Source organism: Bos mutus, chromosome 27 (assembly GCF_027580195.1).
Source record: "Bos mutus isolate GX-2022 chromosome 27, NWIPB_WYAK_1.1, whole genome shotgun sequence".
Lineage (NCBI taxonomy): Eukaryota > Metazoa > Chordata > Mammalia > Artiodactyla > Bovidae > Bos > Bos mutus.
In genome coordinates, this window is record NC_091643.1 from 41445158 (window position 1) to 41466993 (window position 21836).

Consider the following 21836-nt stretch of genomic DNA (forward strand, 5'->3'; position numbering starts at 1 on the left):
ATTGACATTTTAGCAATCGGTGAACTAAAATGGACCGGAATGAGCTAGTTTGATTTAGATGACCGTTATATCTATGACTGTGGGCAAGAATCCCTTAGACGAAATAGAGTAGCCATCAGAGTCAACAAAAGAGGATGAAATGCAGTGCTTGAGTGCAATCTAAAACAGACAGAATGATCTCAGTTCATTTCCAAGGCAAACCATTCAATATCACAGTAACCCAAGACTATGCCCCAGCCACTAATGCTGAAGAAGCAGAAGTTGAACAGTTCTATGAAGAGCTTCAAGACCTTCTAGAACTAACACCGAAAAAGATGTCCTTTTAATCATAGGGCACTAGATGGCAAAAGTAGGAAGTCAAGAGATACCTGGAGTAAATAACAGGCACATTTTGCCTTGGGGTACAAAATGAAGCAGGGAAAAGGCTAACAGAGTTTTGCCAAGAGAACACTCTGCTCATAGCAAACATCCTCTTCCAAAAACACAAGAGATGACTCTACACACGGACATCACCAAGTGGTCAATACTGAAATCATATTGATTATATTCTTTGTAGCCAAAGATAGAGAAGCTCTATCAGATCAGATCAGTCGCTCAGTCGTGTCCAACTCTTTGCGACCCCATGAATCACAGCACGCCAAGCCTCCCTGTCCCTCACCAACTCCCAGAGTTCACCCAGACTCACGTCCATCGAGTCAGTGATGCCATCCAGCCATCTCATCCTCTGTCGTCCCCTTCTCCTCCTGCCCCCAATCCCTCCCAGCGTCAGAGTCTTTTCCAATGAGTCAACTCTTTGCATGAGGTGGCCAAAGTACTAGAGTTTCAGCTTTAGCATCATTCCTTCCAAAGAAATCCCAGAGTCAGCAAAAACAAGACCAGGAACTGCCTGCAACTCAGGTCATGAATTCCTTATTGCAAAATTCACCTAACTGAAGAAAGTAGGGAAAACCACTAGACCATTTAGGTATGACCTAAATCAAATCCCTTATGATTATAGAGTGGAAGTGACAAATAGATCCAAGGGATTAGATTTGATAGACTGCCTAAAGAACTATGGAGAGAGTTACAATAACAGTTGTAACAAAGTTGCAAACTGTACAATGCTAGTAGTACAAAATTGTACAAAGTACAACTGTACAAAGATGTACAAAGACAGATGTACAAAGTGCAATGACAGTTCTACAAAGTTACAATCACAGCGTTACAAAGTTATTGTACAAAGACAGTTGTACACTATGTAGAACTATGGACATAGAGTTACAATGACAGTTGTAACAAAGTTACAAACTGTACAATGACAGTTGTATAAAGCTGTACAAAGTGCAACTGTACAAAGTTGTACAAAGTACAACAAAGTGGTACAAAGCCGTCTTCGTACAAAGACAGTTGTACAAAGTACAATAACAGTTGTACAAAGTCAGGCAGATACACTGCCTGAAGAACTATGGACAGAGTTACAATGACAGTTTGTACAAAATTACAAACTGTACAATGGATCAAAGCCATCCCCAAGAAAAAGAAATGCAAAAAGGCAAAATGATTGTCTGAGGAGGCCTCACAAATAGTTGAGAAAAGAAGAGAAGCAAAAGGCAAAGAAGAAAAGGAAAAATATATCCATCTGAATGCAGAGTTCCAGAGAATAGCCGGGACAGATAAGAAAGCCTTCCCAAGTGATCAATGCAAAGAAATAGAGGGAAACAATAGAATGGGAAAAACTAGAGATCTCTTCAAGAAAATTAGAGATACCAAGGGAACATTTCCTGCAAAGATGGGCACAATAAAGGATAGGAATGATATGGAACCAACAGAAGCAGAAGATATTAAGAAGAGTTGGCAGGAATACACAGAACTATACAAAAAAGTTCTTAATGGCTCAGATAACCATGATGGTGTGATCACACACCTAGAGCCAGACATCCTGGAGTGCAAAGTCAAGTGGACCTTAGGAAACATCACTACAAAGAAAGCTAGTGGAAGTGATGAAATTCCAGTTGACCTATTTCAAATACTAAAAGATGATACTGTGAAAGTGCTGCCACTCAGTATCCCAACAAATGTGGAAAACTCAGCATTGGCCATGGGATTGGGAAAGGTCCATTTTCATTTCAATCCCAAAGAAAGGCAATGCCAAAGAATGTTCACACTACCACACAATTTCACTAATCTCACATGCTAGTTAAGTAATGCTCAAAATTTTCCCAGCTAGGCTTCAACAGTACATGAACCGTGAACTTCCAGATGTTCAAGCTGGATTTAGAAAAGTTAGAGGAACCACATATTAAGTTGACAACATCCACTGGATCATCAAAAAAGCAAGAGTTCCACAATACATCATATGAAATGCCAGACTGGATGAAGCACAAGCTGGAATCACAACTGAAGGGAGAAATATCAATAACCTCAGATATGCAGATGACACCATGCCTATGGCAGAAAGCAAAGAGAAACTAAAGAGCTTCTTGATGAAGGTGAAATAGGAGAGTGAAAAAGCTGGTTTAAAATTCTACATTCAAAAAACTAAGATCATGGCATCCAGTCCTATCAATTTATGGAAAATAAATGGGGGAAAAGTGGAAACAGTGACAGACTTTATTTTCTTGGTCTCCAAAATCACTACAGATGGTGACTGTAGCCATGAAATTAAAAGACAATTGCTCCTTGGAAGAAAAGCCATGACAAACCTAGACAGCATATTAAAAAGCAGAAATATCACTTTACCAATAAAGGTCCATATAGTCAAAGTTATGGTTTTTGCAGTAGTCGTGTGTGGATGTGAGAGTTGGAGCATAAAGAAAGCTGAGTGCCAAAGAATTGATGCTTTCAAATTGTGGTTCTGGGGAGAAGATTCTTGAGAGTCCCTTGGACTGCAAGGAGCTCAAATCAGTCAATCCTAAAGGAAATCAGTTTTGAATGTTCATTGGAAGGACTGGTACTGAAGCTGAAGCTCCAAATCTTTGGTCACCTGATGTGACGAACTGACTCATTGGAAAAGACCCTGATGCTGGGAAAGATGGAAGGCAGGAGGAGATGGGGATGACAGAGGATGAGATGGTTGGATGCCACCACTAACTCAATGGACATGAGTTTGAGCAAGCTCTGGGATTTGGCAATGGACAGGGAAGCCTGGCACGCTTCAGTCCATGGGGTCTCAAACAGTCTGACACAACTGAGCAACTGAACTGAACAGATGAACATTATGTAAGTTTTATGAACTTATCTTCTGGAATCAAGATTCCCAGGAGAAATATCAGAACCTCAGACATGCAGATCACCAACTAAATGGACATACATTTGAGTGACCCATGGGAGACAGTGAAGGACAGGGAAGCCTGGCGTGCTGCAGTCCATGGGGGTAACAAACACTTGCTTAGAAACTGAACAGCAACAACGTGAGCACATCAGGATCTTTTCTGTCTGATTTCTGTCAGTTTCTACAAACATTGTAAGAAATCTTGTCCTTAGTAAAATTTATTCTAGATTGAGATTTTTTAAATACATATTTGATTGCAATGCTTGTGGAATAATAAAAATCACTGAAAAAAGTTTTCCTTATTATTTTTTTTCTTCTGGTTTTACTTAACCAATTGTATTTTTATTGTTGAATGATTGTATTTTCATTCTCATCAAAAACACAGTGAAGCTAAAAATGTATTATCATAAACTTTCTGGTGTAATCGGTGCCATAAGAAAAGAATGAAAATAAATCCTTTATACAAGCTGAAAAGTTTGTTTTATATACACGAAGTAAAAATATATGATTTCAAAAGCACCAGAAAAAAATAGAATGCTTTGTAAATGCCCAAAACCAGAATGCAACATCCTGTACAAGCTGGCCGTGTGTTGTAACAAAGCATTTAGAATGGCAGATCCCATCTTCTGAGGTGTGGGAGACACAGCCCAACATCAGTAGACAAAGCTGTGCATGTGCTGATGTTTGGACAGAGACTGACACAGCAAATGGTCTCTTCTCTAGGGCTCTTACGTTGTGGAAACTGTGGTTTAAAATCTGTGTAAAGGTATTCTCTTCCCCAGTGCCATCTTTTAGGTTGCAATGCAAAAGAAAATAATAGTAATGGTGATAATGCTTACTGTCAACCTTGCATTGATTTCAGTTCGTTTATGAGCAAGTTATTTTCCTGACAAGCATGGCTCTCTAAGAAATGAGAATAAACTGAAGAGGAGCACACAGAGAAGGGCAGCAGGGAGCCTGCACTCTTTCTATGGCCTTCAGCACCTTACTTGGCCCTGGCCTGATTGAAACACATTTCTTCTAAATAAAGTACCTGATACAATTTTAGGAAAATATGTAAGTGCATCAGTGTTTTCCTTTTAGAAGATTCAGAACCTTGCTATGTTTTAAGAAAATACTAGATATAAAGAAAGACTCATAAAACTAATATTTGGCAAGAATTTGAACTATTCATTCTGATGAAATAAAAATCCTAGGAGAGTTTTAGAAGGTGATTATTCCTGTCAGTGGTGATCCTTGTAATCTTCGTGGAATAACTATATCATACCTGAGATTTTGTGAAATGTTGTTGTGCCTACAGCTGCTTGGCATCCTGGAAAACTTGTCATGTATGTAGGGAGGGTGCCATTGTTGTTTCCATTTGCCCTGGAGGAAACTGAGCCTTGGGATTTCAACTAACTTTATTCACCTGGACATTCATTCATTTTCTCAACAGATAGATAAGCTGCTGATCATGCACCTTGTCTTTTTATTTTTTTGCTGAATATATTTGATAACAGTCTAGGCATCACATCAGACTTTCCCACCTGGGGATCTGGCAAAGGAACTGGGAACTCCCAGGGAATCTGAATTTCGAGGACAGTGAGATTTGATTACAGAACTTCTACAGGACTGGGGAAACAGAGACTCTTGGAGGGCACAGACAAAACCATGTGTGTACCAGGACCCACAGGAAAGGAGCAGCGACCCCACAAGACACTGAGCTAGACCTGCTTGTCAGTGTCTGAGGGTTTCCTGTGGAGGTATGGGCTGGCAGTGGCCTGCTGCAGGGACAGCAGCAGCAGTCCTGGGAGGTGTGTGTTGGCACAAGCCATCTTGCAGGTCGCCATTAGCCCTGCCATACAGCCTGTAGACTCCAGGACTGGATTGCCTCAGTCCAAACAACTAACAGGGAAGGAGCAGAGCCCCACCCATCAGCAGACAATTGGGTTAAAAGTTTATTGAGCAGAGCCCTGACCAGCAGAGCCAGATCCAACTTTCCCCACAGCCAGCCCCTCCCGTCAGGAAGTCTACACAAGCCTCATCCCCCTCCATCAGTGGGCAGACAGAAAAAACATGAAGTAGAATTCTATAGGCTCTAGAATAAAACCACAATCAGAGAGAGCTAACCAAAATGATCACATGGCCTTATGTAACTCAATACAGCTACAAGCCCTACCATGCTGGGCCGCCAAAGATGGACAGGCCATGGTGGAGAGTTCTGACAAAACATGGACCACTGGAGAAGTAGATGGGAAGCCACTCCAATATTCTTACCTTGAGAATTCCATGAACAGTATGAAAAGACAAAAAGGATATGACACTGGAAATGAGCCTCCCAGGTCAGTAGGTGTCCAATATGCTACTAGGGAAGATCAGAGAAATAGCTCCAGAAAGAATGGAGAGGCTGAGCCAAAGCAGAAACTACACTCAGCTGTGGACGCATCTGGTGGTGAAAGTAAAGTCCTATCCTAGACTTTACCCCAGTCTGTACCCCAACCACCAATGCCAAAGAAACTGAAGCGGACCAGGTCTATGAAGACTTACAAGACCTTCTAGAACTAACACCACAAAAATATGCTGTGTTTGTCGTACAGGATAGGAGTGGAAAAGTAGGAATTCAAAAGACCTGGAGTAACAGGCAAATTTGGCCTTGGAGTACAAAGTGAAGAAGGGCAAAGGCTAACAGGGTTTTGTCAAGAGAACCCTCTGGTCATAGCAAACACACTCTTCCAACAACACAAGAGAAGACACTACACATGGACATCACCAGATGGTCAATACTGAAATCAGATAGATTATATTCTTTACAGCTGAATATGGAGAACCTCTATACACTCCAGCAAAGCAACACATGGAGCTGACCTGGTTCAGATCATGAGCTCCTCATTGCAAAATTCAGGCTTAAATGGAAGAAAGTAGGGAACCAGTAGACCATTCAGCTGTGACCTAAATCAAGTCTCTTATGATTATGCAGTGGAGATGACTAATAGATTCAAGGGTTTAGATCTGGTAGATAGAGTGCCTGAAGAACTACAGATGGAGGTTCATAACATTGTAAAGAGGTGGTGACCAAAATCATCCCAAAGAAAAAGAGATGCAAGAAGGCAAAGTGATTGTCTGAGGAGGCCTTATAAATAGCTGAGAAAAGAAGAGAAGGAAAAGGCAAAAGAGAAAGGGAAAGATATACCCATCTGAAGGCAGAGTTCCAGGGAATAGCAAGGAGAGATAAGAGAGCCTTCTTAAGTGAAAAATGCAAAGAAATAGAAGAAAACAGTAGAATGGGAAAGTCTAGCGATCTCTTCAAGGATATTGGAGACACCAAGGGAACATTTTATGCAAAGAGGGGCACACTAAAGGACAGGAAAAGCAAGGGCCTAGCAGAAGCAGAAGAGATTAAGAAGAGGTAGCGAGACTACACAGAAGAGCTATACAAAAAAAGTCTTAATGACCCTGAAAACCATGAGGGTGTAGTCACTCACCTAGAGTCAAACATCCTGGAATGTGAAGTCAAGAGAGCCTTAGGAAGCATTACCAGGAACAAAGCTAGTGGAGGTGATGAAGTTCCAGCTGAGCTATTTCAAATCCTAAAAGATAATGCTGTTAAATTGCTGGACTCAATATACCAGCAAGTTTGGAAATTTGAGCAGTGGCCACAGGACTGGAAATGATCAGTTTTCATTCCAATCCCAAAGAAGGGCAATGGCAAAGAATGTTCCTACTATTGCACAGCTGTGCTCATTTCTCATGCTAGTTATGTAATGTTCAAAATCCTTCAATCTAGGTTTCAACAGTATGTGAGCAATGGACCTGAAGATGTACAGCTGGATTTAGAATAGAAATGGGAACCAGAAATCAAATTGTCAGCAACCATTGGATCATTGAAAAAGCAAGAGAGTTCCAGAAAGACATTTACTTCTGCTTAATTGAGACTGTGCTAAAGCCTTTGATTGTGTAGATCACAAAAAACTGTTGAAAATTCTTAAAGAGATGTGACTATCAGACCACCTTACCTGTCTCCTGAGGAACCTGTATGCACATCAAGAAGCAACAGTTAAAAACTTACATGGAACAATGGACTGGTTCAAAATTGGGAAAAGAGTATGTCAAGGCTGTACATTGTCACTCTGCTTATTTAACTTCTATGCAGTGTACATCATGTGAAATCCTGGGCTGGATGAATCACAAGCTGGAATCAAGATTGCCAGGAGAAAGATTAACAACCTCAGGTATGCACATGATATCACACTAATGGCAGAAAGTGAAGAGGAACTAAAGAACCTCTCGATGAAGGTGAAAGAAGAGAATGAAAAGCTGGCTTAAAACTCAACATCCAAAAGACTAAGATCGTGACATTCTGTCCCATCACTTCATGGCAAAAATGGGGAAAAGTGAAAACAGTGACAGACTGTTTTCTTGGGCTCCAAAATCACTGCATATGGTGACTGCAGCCGTGAAATTAGAAGACACTTACTCCTTGGAAGAAAAGCTGTGACAAGCCTGACAGCATATTAAAAAGCAGAGACCTAAATTTGCCAACAAAGGTCCATATAATCAAAGCTGTTTTTCCAAATAGTCATGTATAGATGTGAGAGTTGGACTGTAGAAATGACTGAGAGCTGAAGAATTGATGCTTTTGAATTGTGATACTGGAGAATACTGTGGAGAGTCCCTTGGACAGTAAGGAGATCAAGCCAGTCAATCCTAAAGGAAATCAGCCCTGAATATTCATTTAAAGGCTGATACTGAAGCAAGCTCCAATAATTTGCCCACCTGATGTGAAGAACCAACCCATTGGAAAAGACCTTGAACCTGGCAAAGATTGAGGGCAGGAGAAGAAGTGGGTGACAGGATGAGATGGTTAGATGGCAACCCTGACTCAATGGACATGAGTTTGAGCAAACTCTGGAGATAGGGAAGGACAGGGAAGCCTGGTGTGCTGCAGTCCATTGGTTCACAAAGATTCAGACTTGACTTAGAAACTGCTGCTGCTCCTGCTAAGTCACTTCAGTCATGTCTGACTCTGTGCAACCCCAGAGACGGCAGCCCACCAGGCTCCCCCGTCCCTGGGATTCTCCAGGCAAGAACACTGGAGTGGGTTGCCATTTCCTTCTCCAATGCATGAAAGTGAAAAGTGAAAGTGAAGTCGCTCACTTGTATCCGACTCTTCACGACCCCATGGACTGCAGCCCACCAGGCTCCTCCATCCATGGGATTTTCCAGGCAAGAGTACTGGAGTGGGGTGCCATTGCCTTCTCCGGACTTAGAGACTAAACAACAACAAATATTTGACATAAATATGAAATGCCTCATGAATTTGAACATCATCCTTCTTTAGGGTCCATGCTAACCTTCTCTGTCATTTGAATTTCAATATCTGCATTACTAAAGCAGCACCAATATATACTTTTATATGAACAGATATTTCATTGACATAATTTAATGGTTTTTGAGGCGTATTCTTCAATCTGTTCTTATGAGGTCGAGAGAGAGGAGTGAAGAGAATGATTCTAAAGAAAGGAGAGTAAGGTATAGAAGCAGGAGCTCTTTCCAGCATGCTGAATAAAACAAAGGTAAAAAGCAAACCTTCAGAATCTCAACACTGAATTCATAGAGAGAAGCTGAGTCTCTGCCTGATTTTCACAGCATTTCTAGGGTTGCTCTAAGAGACATTTCAGATATCAAGCTGCTTCCTTCGATAAATACCTCGTACCTCAGTGCTTACTTTAATTCATTTTAGATAAGATCTATAGCCTTGTTTCCACACACCCTGAGACTTTGTGTTTATTCCATTTAAGTGACTTTTCACAATATTTCCCCCAGGGGTTATTTAGAACCCTGTTGAGTCAATTATTTGATTAAAATTAAGTTTGGTAACAAACAAACAAGATACTGATTATTTCCCTTAACAAATTATATCTTATTTGGTCAAAACAATACATAAGTAAAGGATACACACAAACTAATATTGTTGCAGTAATTTTAAGTACAATTATTAGTATTCAGGATGTTAAATTTCAAACCAAGTAGAAAATTATTTTTCTAAGTATTGTTAACCCCTTAGATTGTATATGTTCCTTGGATGTAATTTAAAAATGTCAGATGGGTAACTTTATACATATATGTAGATTCCCTGGAGGAGGGCATGGCAACCCACTCCAGTATTCTTGCCTGCAGAATTCCATGGACAGAGGAGCCTGGCAGGCTATAATCCATGGGATCACAAAGAGTTGGATATGACTGGGTGACTAAGCACAGCCCTATGTGTATGTGTACAGATATGTGTGTTGGAGGGAGAATAGTGTGTGTATATTCATCTGCATGTGTTTGTGTATATTAATATCCCAAATAATCAAACACAAGTAGAAAAGGTACCTTTTTTAAAAAAAGACTGAATTATTTGATGCATAGATAAACAAAATAAAATCCTGATTAAATATAGTATTTTATTTTTAATCCTTTTTTTTTAAAGTTTTTATTGGCATATAGTTGTTTTCCCCAGTGGCTCAGATTGTAAAGAATCTGCCTACAATGCAGAAGACCTGGGTTTGATCCCTGGGTTGGTAAGATCCCCTGGAGAAGAGAATGGCAGCCCCTCCAGTATTTTTGCCTGGAGAATCCTATGGACAGAGAAGCCTGGTGGGCTACAGTCTATGGGGTCATAAAGAGTTGGACACAACTGAACAACTTTCACTCCCTATATTTGCTTTACAAATATAGTGTTGTTTATTTGTAAGTTTATATAAAGTTATATATATAGTAGTGTTAGTTTCTACTATACAGCTATTCATATATATATATATATATATATATATATATATATACATACTCCCTCTATTTTGGATTTCCTTCCCATTGAAGTTAAATATAATATTTTTGTGGACTTTTAGTCATGGAAATTTAGTCTTCAGAGTGTGTGTTGTGTTGCCTTCATGACAAGTTCTTGCCTACTTTGACCCTGACTCTTTCCATAAGCTTTGTGGATAGTTCTAATGGTGCTAGAATCGGGCTCCCCATTTTCCTTGTGAATCTGGGCATCTTAGTTAGAAATCTATATTCAGCACTGTGGTGAGATGAAGGTCCAGCCATTCCTCATATAAAGATAAGAGAGAAAATGGTCTTGATTTTTCTATTTTCATTGAACTGGTATAGTGGCAGGTAAAATAATACAAGGCAAGTAAAAATCAGATTTCTTACCTTAGTTGATTTTTCCTCATGGGGAGAAAAATTCAGTGCTGTTGACCCCCATCAACATGGCCCCAGTAAGATATTTTGCAAATCATACCCTAGGGAATATTAAGCCATCTTACTTTCTGACTAGTTTCCATTTGTACAGACTATCACAGTTTTGGAAGAGAATTGATTCAAGTGATTAACATGGAACTGGAGGGGAAACCCTTCTTTGTATAAAGGTATTTTAATTTTGAGATATAAACTTTGATTCCTTGACCCATCTGATGGCTGGAGATTTACAGTCAGCGTCAGTGAAGTTTGAACAAAGCTTTATCTCAGTGGCATCAAAGGCGTGGCTGAATCCCATCCTTTCTGTGGCATCTTAGCCATGTGTCTTATAACTGCTTACAGAAGACTTCTGCTTCAGGGTCTCTTAATGAAGTCAGACTTGGCTGATCCCAGACTGAATGGCTGAGCTTCACCTTGCAGACAGCCTGGTGTACAAAAAGCCTCTCCTGGAGTCTTAACAAATGAACAACAACCACAAGAGACCAGATTCGTAGAGCACTTGTGGGGTGTCAGGCGCCATACAGATCGCTGGTTCGTTTAATCTTCTTAACAATCCCATGAAGTTGACATTAGAACCATGCTCTCCTACAAATGAGGTAACAGACAAACCCAGAGGTAAAGGAATGTATACAACACCCCATGGCTCATACATATCCAAATATCTTAAATATTCCGACTCCGGAGCCCAAACTCCTAACCACTACCTTAGATTCATCTTGTGTTATTAAATCAAAGAATACAGATGAAGGTATTTACAGATGAGCTATAAAATGTCAGGTAGGTATGTTGATAATATATCTTATTTCCAGGGGCACATTGATGAGCATACAGTCAGTCCTGAATAAAACTTGATTATTAGTGTATTGTTCAAAATGAACACCGTGTGACTTGGTTTTGCTCTTACAAGTTTGAAATTATGACTATTCTTTTAGATTACACAATCAAGACAGGCTCTGACTTGGAAATTTTATTTTCATATTTTAGATTCATATGACATTGTCTCTCTAAAGAAGTTAACATTTTATAGTCCACTTGGGAATGTTATTTTGTGCTGTATGATTTTTCTCCCTACTTCTATTGCATATTGGTAACTCAAGATATTTACTGATATTTTTTATGAGAGTGTTAAGGGAATTAATATAATAGAGTTTGTAATTGATTTGCACTTGTTTGAAAAGCCCATGCTGTTAATAAAAACAGCACTGCTTTCCTGTTATCTGTTTTATCATGTGAGCATTGCCTTTCTCCTACAGTGGGAGATCCAAAGGGACTGATTCACGGTTTGGTTGGTAAAGAGAAAACCTACTGTGTTTCAAAGATTTGAATGCTACATGGAGTTCCAGATATCCACAGAGCAAGTGACCTGTTTTCCAAATTAAAAAAGAAAAAAAAAAGGTCAGGGTAATGTACTAGACTAGAGCCCAATATTATATTATTTTTGTCACAGCACCTACACAAGAAATCAACAAAAAAAGGTCCTCTCTGTAATAGTCTTCATTATCCACTTCTCACTTCTCAAACAGCTATAGGAGAAAATAGAAATCATTTTACTTCCCTAAACCTCCCTGCTATGCCACAGAAATCAGTTGCTATGAATATTTAGCACTGAGTTCCTAGAACTGGAACAACTTGCATGTTATTTCAAGAATTGTGTGCTATTTATATAAATTGTTCCTGAATACTTATATTAGCATTTAGGAAATTAGACTAATTTAAAGTAGATGTTACCACTCTACGTTCAGTTTAATGACAATGTTCTGAAGACCTAAAATTAAGAGAATATGCTATTTATATTAGATTATCTACCATATGAGAGGGCTTCCCTGGTGGCTCAGACAGTAAAGAATCTGCCTACAATGTAGGAGACCTGAGTTTGATCCCTGGGTTGGGAAGATCCCCTGGAGAAGGAAATGGCAACCCACTTTAGTATTCTTGCCTGGAGAATCCCATGGACAGAGTAGCCTGGTGGGCTACAGTCCATGGGGCCACAAAGAGCTGGACACGACTGGGTGACTAACACTTTTCACTATATGAAGTATATACATTTAATATACATTACTTCATAAGTCTAGAATGGCATTGTTAACACAAAGAGCAAAACAAGTGGCACATAAAACAATTCCTTCAGGATTAATAGGAAATCCTTAAATTGCAGGCACAAATTCAAATAAATTTATTGAAAAGATTTAATTTAAAAAATTATTATGAATGCATACTCATTTCAACATGGCTGAAATTCACTTTAAGATCAAAATGATGCAAAAAAATATTTAGAATAATTCCCACTAAGGAAAGTTATGTAGAATAGTTATGGTTGTAAATCTGTGCATGAGATCAGTCTTTCATACACTGAAATGCAATCATCAATAAGACAGAAGTTCTTTCCACTCCAATATTCACACAATGACCATTTGATTTTAATGAAATAAACATCATCTTCAAACTAAGTTTACATGCAAATTGGTTTTGGTGTTATATTGTGAGAGAAATAACCTACTGAAGGTTTTGAACCCCTCTTTTATTTGAATTGGAGAAGGCAATGGCACCCCTACTCCAGTACTCTTGCCTGGAAAATCCCATGGAGGAAGGAGCCTGGTAGGCTGCAGTCCATGGGATCGCTAAGAGTCGGACACGACTGAGTGACTTCACTTTCACTTTTCACTTTCATGCATTGGAGAAGGAAATGGCAACCCACTCCAGTGTTCTTGCCTGGAGAATCCAAGGAACAGGGGAGCCTGGTGGGCTGCCGTCTATGGGGTCGCACAGAGTCGGACACGACTGAAGATAGGACCCTAGCGGCTCAGATGGTAAAGCTTCTGCCTGTAATTCGGGAGACCCGGGTTCAACCCCTGGGTCAGGAAGATCCTCTGGAGAAGGAAATGGCAACCCATTCCGGTATCCTTGCCTGGAAAATCCCATGGACAGAGGAGCCTGATAGGCTACAGTCCATGGGGTCTCAAAGAGTCGGACAGGCTGAGCGACTTCACTTTCACTTCATTTTAATAACAATAAGGTCATTGTTGTTCTAATATCACTATGACTTACCTTTACACTACCTCTGTGTTAGTTTGAATCTGTGTATTTCTAGGTGGGAAAGTCATTATTCTTGTTCCTAATCCAAAATTTTTCATTATACAATGTATACTGTATATATTTACCACTGATCAAAAATTGAGAGAGAGAAAGAAGAGAGATGGAAGGAGGGAAAAGAAGGGAGGGAGGGGGAAATGAAGGAAAATTCCCTGTGATTATAAAGGAAATGTTCTTTATTGTTTGTACCACTGCGTTTCTACATTTTAATATCCCCAGATGACCTATTCCTATTGATCTTAGTGTCCTTCTTGTCTCATCAAGAGACTTTGCTACAATTCCTGAGAAACAACCTATGAACGTTCCTTTGATTCATCTTCAATGCTCCTGGCTTTGTCTAGCTTCAGAGCTTCAGCATGAGTCCTGTACCTGAGGCCGAGTAGGGCCTCAGTTTGGGTTATAAATTACTAAGCGGCTACGTTAGGGGTTGAGGTGGTTCAGGTGGGTGGCCCACTAGAACGCTTATGGGAATATCAGCCACCTGAAATTTCCTTCCTGTGTTTGTACTATACTGTGAAAGTCACTCAGTTGTGTCCAACTCTTTGCGACCCCATGGACTATACAGTCCATGGAATTCTCCAGGCCAGAATACTGGAGTGGGTAGCTGTTCCCCTCTCCAGGGGATCTTCCCAACCCAGGGATCACACCCAGGTCTCCCGCATTGCAGGCAGATTCTTTACCAGCTGAGTCACCAGGGAAGCCCAAGAACACTGGAGTGGCTAGCCTATCCCATTTCCAGTGGATCTTACCAACCCAGGAATCAACCCAGGGTCTCCTGCATTGCAGGTGGATTCTTTACCAGCTGAGCTACATGGGAAGCCCTTCCTGTGCTTGGAAGTTCCCCAAATCTATTATTTCAACCCAGTTTCTTTAGTGCTTAAAGATATTTCTGTCCTTATTAAGTGCTCCGTAAATAATTTAAATGAATGGATAATTTTTACAAAGCATTCACGGAACTTACCTTCTAAAAATGTCTGCTATTTTATATCCAATATGCTTTTCAACATATTAGATAAGTATTAGATAAGAGTGAACCCGGCTCATAAAATTAGTGTTTACTCTACTTAGTAGGATAACCTAGTTGAAATGTTTTATCCTTGTAGTACCTTTTAAGAATATAATACTCTAGTAGGGGGAGCATTTTGCATTAAACATTTTATTTTTAATTCCACTCTGATGTTTTCTTTTTTATTTATTTACATTTCTAAAGAGCCTTTTCAGAGAACCTATTGCATATTCATTTCTGAGGCTGACAATGTGTTTGCATGCTTTATGATGTATACATAAGAAATCTGATAACAGTGTTTGTAGTTCTTAATCCCATTCAGCTAAAGTATTATTATTATAACACAACTTGTTTTTTAAAGTGAAATAGAGGTTTGGACAATTTTTAATTGTCTTTGTGTTGCAAAGCACAGTGATTTTGTGGGCAGGCAGAAAAGTGTGGCTCAGAGGGAGGGCAGAAGTGGACGGGAGACAGTGGGGGCTGTGGATGCCTCGCTTCCATATGACGCCTGCACAGGTGGTGTGTGTGAGTCACAGTATCCAGGGAGGGTGAGGAAGCTGGGAGAGGATGAAAGGCAGAGAGTAATAAGATGGGATGCAGAAAAATCGTATCACAAACATTAAGGAAGGGGAGAGAGAAACAAGGCAAAGTGTTAAAAGTGCCACGTACCAGAGGGTCAGCTGTGTCCACTGAAAAGAGGGCCACAGGTTTGGTATTAATGAGAAAAGGACAGATGCAAACTTTGAATCAAAATGACACTTCTCCTTAGAACTCCACTTTCACTTTTCATTGTTCTTTTAGTCTCTTCACTGGAAGTACTTCTTGATGTTCCAAACTCTTTTTTTTTTTTTTTTTTGCAAGTGGGTTTAAGTTGCATCCATTTTAAAAGGACTTGGCATTCAAATTCTGAGTCTATAAGATGCCAGTTAATATGCCTGCTTTCCCGATTACTATTGAAGGGAATATCCACTTTCCAGAAGGACCTCACTCATTGTTTATTTAAAACAAAAACAAACAAACAAAAAAACGGCTATCACAAGTGAAGTGTTTAAATAGTGACCTGAATAGTCTTAAATATGTTAATTAAAAAAAATTGTTGATCATACAAATGTTTAGTGTTGTGTAGACCTTTCCTGGATGTGAATGATTTTTCTGTTTACAATTGATTTTAATGCATTTTGAGTGAGTGTGGAAGAGAAGTCCGTGAATGAAAACAGGACCACAGCATAGTTGCTGGCATTATCGTTGACCAGCAGCTCAACCAGTTTGGAAACCAGCTCACATTCAGGTGACCTCAGGGCACATTCCTGCAAGAAAGGGTCATCTTAACCCCAGAACACAGGGAAATGGAAAGGATGAGATTTATAACAGGAAGGCACACACACACACACACACAACAATTGTGCAGCCCCAGAAACTGGGTTGCTATGATTATCTGACCTACTTAAAACTGTTTTCCCTTCTTTTGTTGGCTAGTATCCTAAGGCATGGTAGAACTAATTCACCTGAAGCAGGAGCTACCTTCAGGAATTATGTTTACTTTTTTGGTGGTCAAACACTAGGGTTAGAATTGTCTGTTCTTATAAAATCACATCTCCAGAAATTTTTGTAAAAGCCTGAAGGCAAATTTTTCCCCTTAGTACACAGATGTCAAATGGTTTTATTCTAGCCTGTGGCACACTTATACTTATTAATTATGTCTTTTCCTTTATTTGGAAGATTTATGTATTTACTTCATATGGATTCATATGATGCAGATTTCAGTATTTTTACATAAGAATAAAGCTACAAAACAAACAAAAAATGAACACTATATTCCAAATGGATGAAAACATGAGAAGAAAAGGAAGAAGCAAAAAACTTAAACCTTTGAACATTTGCTCTAAAAGTAGTCATGCTGCTGCTGCTAAGTCACTTCAGTCGTGTCTGACTCTGTGAGTCCCCAGAGACGGCAGCCCACCAGGCTCTGCTGTCCCTGGGATTCTCCAGGCAAGAACACTGGAGTGGGTTGCCATTTCCTTCTCCAATGCATGAAAGTGAAAAGTAAAAGTGAAGTCGCTCAGTTGTGTCTGACTCTTCACGACACCATGGACTAAAGCCTACAGGGCTCCTCTGTCCATGGGATTTTCTAGGCAAGAGTACTGGAGTGGGGTGCCATTGCCTTCTCCAAAAGTATTCATACTTATTGCCAGTTTGAGGAGAGTTTCCCAGGTGGTGCTAGTGGTAAAGAACTCACCTGCCAATGCAAGAGACATAAGGGATGCGGGTTTAATTTACCCTGGGTTGGGAAGATCCCCTGAAGGACGGCATGGCAACCTACTCAAGTATTCTTTCCTGGAGAATCCCCTGAACAGAAGAGCCTGGTGGGCTACAGTCCATGGGGTCACAAAGAGTTGGACATGACTGAGCGACTGAGCACTCACACGAGGAGGGTGACTCCAGATTCAGAACATGCTGCTTCTCTATTCTGAGTGGTTTCCATTGACGGTGGGTAGGCCCAGGAGGGAAGACCTCTGATGTGACCTCTGAGATGACACCTGTCTGGCTCCAGCCCCCTCACTACCTTCACCCAAAGAGGCATATCAGGTTGCTGGGCTCAAGCATCTTCATGCCCAGTCTGACAACCTGGTGAGTGAGTTTTCCTGAACACGCTTGGTGTGCTTGCTCACTAAATCATGTCTGACTTTGTGACCCCATGGATCCTCCAGACTCCTCTGTCCATGGGATTCTCCAGGCAAGAATACTGGAGTGAGTTGCCATTTCCTACTCCAGTGGGTCTTTGCGACTCAGGGATTGCTCCCACGTCTCCAGTTGTGTCCAGGTTCTTTACCCTTGGGCCACCTGCAGGCCTCTGCAAGACACTAGGGCTTAATCTGGCCATCAGCATGGATTAGGCGCAGCCTTAGCTAGGAATTCCACTGCCGTCTATGAAACACACAGGCCTACCCTGCAGATTCCTTGTCCTCTGTACCCAGTATTTTTTTTTTTTTTTTTTTCCATAGCACTTACCAGGATCTAGCAAATTCAACTTTGGCTTGTTTATGTGCGTGCCACCCACCTCTCTCCAGTAGTTCACAGGAGATGGATATTGTGCACCACTGTCGCTGAGGCACCACCCCAGGCCAGCAGCCCCTCAGCCTTCAGTAAGGATGTGTCTGCTAGACTCTGATTTTATAGCTGAAAGTTGCTTGGCCTACATTTGGTTTCTGGATTTGAACTTTATACAAACTGAGACATCTTTTCCACCAGGCTTCTTGTGGGTGATGAAGAGACTGCTTCTGAAGGCCGATTTTCAATACATTTAAATGTGAATTCATTCCTCTTCACCAAACCGTTACTCATGGTGAAGCACAAATGCTTCTGAATTTGAGCAGTGATATCCCAGTACACATTTTACAGACACATCTTTTTTTATTACCTATTATCTCCTCATTCAAAAATACAATAAAGGCGCTAAGATTAAAATAAGACACTGACAAAACTAATTCAAGTGATATTTCATTATTTCCCATATTGTATTTATATGTATGTTTGGAATATGCCTCACGGTACTTTCATGACCCTTTACCAAATCCAGCATTACTTTAAAATCATATAGATTTATATCATGCATATAAAAAGAATCTGTTTCATTACATAAAATATTAGCAGAAGACATGTTGCTCTTTTTAGAATCATAAGAGTTAATGTCATGTTGGCCTCATCTTAAACTTAACATGGCATAAAGTTTTAAAACAATAGTGTGATAGCAGCTCACCTTTATCTTATTCGTTACATCTACTTTGGTCAAATTCTTTATCACCACAAAAGATCACAGAATAAGCAGGCTCATACACACAGAAGATTTCTTTCTGAGGCAAGAAAAATAACCACATCACATAACACCATGCACCACAAAATTTCTGCTATTGTCAGCAAAAGCAAGCAGCTCAAATTCTCGGCAATGTTTGCTTGAAACAAAAATGTCATGTTGACCTCAAGGCTAGAAACTCTAAGAACTGGAAAAAGGAAATCTAAAAAATAACACCTTTATCCAGTGTTCACCAAATTTAGTTTTTAAAGTTTGTTTTAAATTGTCAGAGAAAGTGTTTACACTGTAAATTTTAATTGAAGAAAAGCAAAAATATATTATTTTCTGAAGTGTTTTTCAACTGTGTGTGTGAATATATATATATATGAATGTGTATGCATCCCCTTCAATTTCAGTCCATCCCCACACTCCCAGGTGTAACCTCTGACGACAAGGTAGTGCTTATTGTTCCACATCTAGGACAGATTCATTGACCACATTTGCGTTTTATATTTTTCGATCCTTCCTCCTAATGACCGCTTTCTATTGCTCACTCCAGGCCCTCATTAAGGTGCTACTCACATTTATAGATTCCCTTGTGTTGCACTGCTTTAGGAGTGACTCTAAATGTTAAGATGGTTGTAAATATGTTCTTGGGAGTAAAGTGCACGAGGTCCTTATAGGTTTCTGTGTTTCTGTGCTCCCATTCCTAGGCCTGTCTAGGCTGTCTTCTGAATACTACACTTCCCATGTCTGTGTTAATGGCCTATTTCTTCTTTATTTTTTGGCCATCAGAGTTAGGAGTTTCCTGCTGAAAGTAGCAGAATATTTGAGTGAAAGTGGCTGAAACCACAGTGTTCTGTTTCTCTCAATGTCAGGATGTTTGAAGATAGGGATCCAGTTTATTATAATAGCTCAGTCAATCCCCTAGCCCCCCGGGCAAGGCACAAAAATGCTCCACACACCTTCCCCATGTCTCATTGGCTACGATTAGGTCATGTGTGTGTGCACATGCTCAGCCATGCCTGACTCATGCCACCCCACCCCATGAACAGTAGCCCTCCAGGCTCCTCTGTCCATGAGATTTCCCAGGCAAGAATACTGGAGTGGGTTGCCGTTCCTTTCTTCCAGGGATCTTGCCTCCCAACCCATGGGTTGAACTTGTGTCTCCTGCATTAGTAGGTGGATTCTTTACCACTAGCACGACCTGGGAAGACGATATTAAGGTATATCAGTCGTCAGGTCAGTCTCTCAGTCGTGTCCAACTCTTTGTGACCTAATGGACTGCAGCATGCCAGGCTTCCCGTCCATCACTAACTCCCAGAGCTTGCTCAAACTCATGTCCATCGAGTCGGTGATGCCATCCAACCATCTTGTTTTCTACTGTCTTCTTCTCTTTCTGCCTTCAATCTTTCCCAGCATCAGGGTCTTTTCCAATGAGTCGGTTCTTCACATCAGGTGGCCAAAGTATTGGAGTTTCAGCTTGGGCATCAGTCCTTTCAATGAATATTAGGACTGATTTCCTTTAGGGTTGACTGGTTTGATCTCCTTGCAGTCCAAGGGGCTCTCAAGAGTCTTCTCCAACATATACTAACCCCTTAAACACTACTGAGCTGGTAAAATGGGTCTCCAAGGCGTAAAGTCATTCTTACAGAAAAATAACTATGTCAACAATGAAGAAAGGAGAGAAAAAAGGCTCCTTGGATCAACCCAAACTCTCCACCCTCTATTCCTACTTGAACATGTAAGATTGTTTTGGAGATGAGAAGATTGAAGCTTGCATTGTTGCCTAGTAAATGCTTCCAGTGCAAATTTTTCTCCACCAAAGACTTCGTTTTACTCATGGAGATCTGAATCATTGTGTATAAGCCATCCTCAGACAAGGAGAAAAAAAAAAATAAGGAAGAGCTGCTGCTGCTACTGCTGCACAGTTGTGCCCGACTCTGTGCGACCCCATGACGGCAGCCCACCAGGCTCCCCTGTCCCTGCAATTCTCCAGGCAAGAACACTGGAGTGGGTTGCCATTTCCTTCTCCAAGGAAGAACACAGACCACGCATAAAGTGAAAGCTACTCCATAGAAAGGTTTTCTGAGAAAGTACTGCTGTACCTTCGTGCCTGAAGCCTCATGACCCTTGGCCATTTGGGGGGATGTTTTAGACTGAGTGCACTCTGGCTTTTCCCTTCCCCTTCCTGTTCTCAGTGGCGACCCCACATTCTCTCCCTCACTAAGTGTGGGAGGGAACAGTCCCACTTGGGCTGTAGGCATCACCTTCCTCAAGAGACCTTCCCCCACCCCCACCCACATGCTGGGTGTGCTGAACCCACCCACCCCCAAATCTGGGAGCACCTGTGTTCATGGCAGAGGAATTTGAACATGGGTTCAAATATGTCACATTCATATTTCCCAGAGGGATTTCCAATTTAAGTTTTTGTTTTAATGGCAGAATAAAAGTTCTTTACCAACTCTGCAAGGAAAGGGGTTCTGGACTTGGTGGGATCACTGATGGAGGACCTGGGGCACCTGGTCCTTGTTCTGGGGTGCAACCTTGTTCTTGTTCCTGGCATCGCAGGGAGAGGATGATGCCTGACTTTTCTCTAGTGAAGTAAAGTCTGGAGCACCTTCCATGTGTCTCTCTTGGTTCAGTCTTGAAAATTTGAAGACTATCTTCTTTTGTGCTTTTAGAGCCATCCTTTCTTGTTTTCTTACATAATAGCCAACTGCCTGACTGCAACTTTATGCAAAGTTATAAATGGTTCAGAATGGACATATATAGAGTAGAACTGTGTGTATGTTTCCACAAAAGACACTTAACTTGTAGGATTAACTGGCCCTTTTAATTATTCCTTTTAATGATTCCTGGCTGGCTAGCTGTCATCACTAGGGGGTTCCACCTAGTACTTTGCAAGGTTGGGCTTCCCAGCAGGTGTGATGTGTGTGCATACAGAATTTGGTTGCGTATTTGTGTCAAAACTATTTCTGTCAGTTTATTTGTCATCATAATAATGTAATTTAATAAAATCTCAGATAAACCAATGCTATATGAATTTTCAAAAGGGGAGTAATCCTGTCTATAGAAAAATAGCTAAAAATGAAAATCGTTACCAAATGACCAGTAGGGAAGATGACTGCAAAAACTCGTGGGGAAGAACTTTTTGAAGAATAAAAGGATTATGTACTCAGATAGGCTTCAGAGGTCCTGAGTTCTTACTTCAGTTTATAGTCACTAAAAACTGAAAGTTTCAGATCATCACTGATGAGTTTAGTTCAGTTCAGTTCAGTCACTCAGTCATGTCCGACTCTTTGCAACCCCGTGGACTGCAGCATGTCAGGCTTCACTGTCCATCACCAACACCCAGAGCTTACTTTAACTCATGTCCATCGAGTCAGCAATGCCATCCAAACATTTCATCCTCTGTCATACCCTTCTCCTCCCACCTTCAATCTTTCCCAGCATCAGGGTCTTTTCAAATGAGTCAG

General features: G+C 40.6%; 1 protein-coding gene and 1 non-coding gene across 2 annotated transcripts in view; one reads left to right on the top strand and one right to left on the bottom strand.

The window, feature by feature from the left end:
• Positions 1–21836, top strand: part of CSMD1 (CUB and Sushi multiple domains 1) — a 1688220-nt gene that overhangs the window by 1009606 nt on the left and 656778 nt on the right. The gene's annotated exons all lie outside the window — the stretch shown is intronic.
• Positions 8523–8624, bottom strand: LOC138985996 (U6 spliceosomal RNA). Its single transcript, XR_011462948.1, has one exon. It is a non-coding gene; the product is annotated as a U6 spliceosomal RNA (small nuclear RNA).